This window comes from Bos indicus x Bos taurus, chromosome 29, assembly GCF_003369695.1.
Source record: "Bos indicus x Bos taurus breed Angus x Brahman F1 hybrid chromosome 29, Bos_hybrid_MaternalHap_v2.0, whole genome shotgun sequence".
Lineage (NCBI taxonomy): Eukaryota > Metazoa > Chordata > Mammalia > Artiodactyla > Bovidae > Bos > Bos indicus x Bos taurus.
Window position 1 is genome coordinate 3,991,097 of NC_040104.1, and position 3,386 is coordinate 3,994,482.

Genomic DNA, 3,386 nt, shown 5'->3' on the forward strand with positions numbered 1-3,386 from the left:
TCATCTGGCCATCCCACCCTGAACACACCTGATCTTGTCTGACCTTGGAAACCAAACAGGGCTGGGCCTGGTTAGTACTTGGATGGGAGATCCCTGGGAATACCGGGTGCTGCAGGCTTTTGGGGCTTCCCTGGTGGCTCAGATGGTAAGGAGTCCATCTGAGAAGCGGGAGACTCAGGTTTGATCCCTGGGTCAGGAAGATCCACTGGAGAAGGGAATGGCAACCCACTCCTGTCTAGTTGTCTGGAGAATCCCATGGACAGAGGAGCCTGGTGGGTGACAGTCCATGAGGTAGGAAAGAGTTGGACTTGACTGAGTGATTAATTCTTTCTTCTTTCTCTATCAAAAGTCTCCTGTGCTTGCTCTGAGAATCGGCATTTCCCACAGTTCCTGGAGCAGACTCCCCCTGCTCCTCTATGGGCATCAGGCCGGCCCCTCCCACCAGGAAGGCAGAGCAGTGCCCCCATGGGGGCAACCGAGGAGGAAGTGGGTCTCGGGTCAACCTCAGGGCAGGGATCTCCAAGGCCTGGTGACCCTTGGCAGCAAGCTGAGGGCCCCTCTGAACATCCGATTGCTCAACTCACATTCCTCCTCCCTCTGGCTTGACTCTCAGACACTTTGAGAACAAACCAAAAATAAAAATTCATCCTTTTCCAGCTAATTCGCTCATTTTTGCAAAACCTCACCCCGTCCCCCTCTGCCCTTGCAACTTGTCTCCCACAGGAGGCCAGAGAGCCATTCCTTGGGGGGTGTTCCAGCTTTGGCCAAGGAAGCCCTGTAGACTCTGACCTCTGACCTCCATGTGAAAGCACAGAACGGGGGCCACTGAGAGCCACTTCCGTGCCCTCTGTCCTACAGGAGAGGCTGCCTCAGCTCAGGTGCTGGGGCTCCCTCTGTGGGCGGGGGGACAGTGAGTCCACCTCCTCATTCCTCATCTTTACCTCCATTCATTCGCTCAAGACAGAGTGATGTCATTCATTCACTAATCCAAAGATGGAGAGGGGTGCTAGTCAGATGGATCCAAAGCTTGCCTTCGCTGGCTGATTTCCTATACAGCAGGAAGAGGACTCTGTCTTCAGAGAGACCCTCCACCCTCCCCAAAGCCATCTGGCTAATCCCTGGCTGCCAGGAAGGCCTCAGCGCCCTGGCCCCACCAAGCAGGCCCTCCCTAAGGACGGCTGGAAGGACAACAAGAGAGGTGCGGGGCCAACTGTCCTTGGTGGGTCCTTGCCCACCGAGTGGGGCCTCGCCAGGCAGACGGAGCCCCTCCAAGCACAGGAGGCCTCGGAGAGGGTCCCTCCCGCCCCGAGGCCACGAGCTGTGTGACCCACTGGCCAGCGACTTCACTCTCTGGGCCCAGCCTTACTCTCTCGTGTGAAAGGGGGGTCATGACAGCGCGTGGTGGGGACCAGGCCCCGTGTTTAGCGCCCTTTGCACATCTCAGCTCTAGTGTTTCCCACCCCAGGGTGCCGTGGGGTGGCTGCTCCTGCTGGGCCCATTTTACTGATGAGAAAACCAAGGCACGGAGGGTCAGGCAGTTCGCATCGGGGCCAACCTTGTGGGCCTGAGTGCTCAGCAGAATGTCAGGTGCTCGGTTAGCGCTTCATACTGGCGGCGCGGTGGCTCAGTTGGGACGCCGGGCACATCTGGGGACGTTTTGGAGGCGTCACCACAGAGGCAGATGCTGCTGGCCTCCAGGGGGTGGAGGCGGGGTGCCTCTCAACGCCCGGGAAGGCCCAGGGCAGCCCCCACGGCCTGAGTGACTCGGTGTCAACAGTGCCAGGTGGAGAAGCCAGGTCTCTGCTCCCTGTTCTTAAGAAGGGGCTTCCCGCCGAGAGAGGGTCTTGCACAAACATTCCCACTGTCACCTGCCCACCCTGGGGGCGCACCTCCACCACCCCCGAGTCTGGCTGGGCTGGGCACCACAGGACGCTGGGGTCTGTGGGGCTTCCCTGGACCTGTGCAGGGTCTCGGAGGGCAAGACAGGGTGTCCAGCCTGGGTCGGGCAGGGAGTAGCGTTCCCCAGTCCCCCATCCCATGGGGGGCCTCCTCCTTACTCGCTAGCAGGAGGTCCACCGCCGTCTCCTCCATCAGAGCGTGTCCTGGGCGTAGGCCTCAGGTGGGCGCTGGTTCCCCACGGCGGGTCGGGTCACCTCTGCCCTGGAATCTCCGGTGAAGGGGTAGAGGCCGCTCCGGCGGGCCAGCAGAGTTTGCAAAATGAGTCAGCTGGCGAGAGGGTTCAGAGCGTGTGGGTTAATCATTAACACACAGCTTGGACACATCCCCGGGATCCCAACGGACCCCTGCCGCATGGCATTCACCAGCCCTGACCTCCCGTGGTCCTGGGTGACCCACCTGCCAGGGTCCTCTTGGTCTGATTATCTGCTCAAGGGGAGGACCGGTGCCCAGGGATCCTGTCCCTTCATCCGTTCATTTTCAGCTCCGAAGAGGCAAGGTTGTTGAAGGAGAGTGGTCCTGTCTCGTGGTGAACACTAACCCCTGGCCAGCAGCGGTGCCTCCAGATCACCCAGCTGTGCTTCCCCGAGCGTCTGCTCTGTTCCCCGCACTGTACCAGGCACTCAACAGTGCCGTGCACGCCCTCTGTGAACATTCTCACCAGCAAATGAGGCTGTGTGTCTCTGTTTCACGGGGGAGGGGGGCGAGGTCCAGGCAGGTGGCTGTCCAGCGACAGGTCTGGGGGAGAGCGGGAGGAACTGTCTCTGCTGGTGGTGCCTCTGTCTCCCCAGGGCATCTCGGCAGTGCAGGGCATGGTGAGGGCTAAGAGGGGCAGAGCAGGAACAATTCTGAGCACCCAGTAAGCACTCAGTAGGTGTTGGCTGCCTCTCACATCTCAAGGCGAAGGATCCTCGCCTGTCTTGCTGGCCGGCGTGTCCGTACGCGGTCGTTTTGGAGGAGCGCTGATGTCGGGTAACTCGGCGAAAGGCACAGTGCAGGCCGGTCTCCACCGAGGTGGGTCTGACTACCAGGGATGAGATCTCTAAAAAGGCTGCATTTGGCCCCTGAGAACGTACTCATCATCTGGGAGTGGGAATCACAGTTCCTTTAGGAGGGCGGGTTTAGGAGGGCTGGTAGCTGGGGGTGCCAGCGGGCTTCCCCCACGGGCCCCAGGCCGGCTGCCCAGTGTCCCAGCTCACCGTCAGCGCAGACCTCGCTCAGAGCCCCGGCCGGGGCACGGTCGCTGTCCTAAGTGGAGGACGGGCGTGAGGGAGTGGACGGTGAGGGAGGCAGGGGGGCAACGTGGGGCTGGGGTGGACTGGGACGACAAGGGGAATCTGGGGGGCGGCAGGGCAGGAAACTGGGACAACAGGGGGAATCTCGGGGGTGGCAGGGCAGGAGACTGAGAGCCAGTTTGCTGGTGGTCTCCC

General features: G+C 61.0%; 1 pseudogene; it reads left to right on the top strand.

Annotated features, from left to right (window-relative positions):
* LOC113886619 lies at positions 1 to 118 on the top strand (annotated as a pseudogene).
* The last annotated feature ends 3,268 nt before the right edge of the window (positions 119 to 3,386 follow it).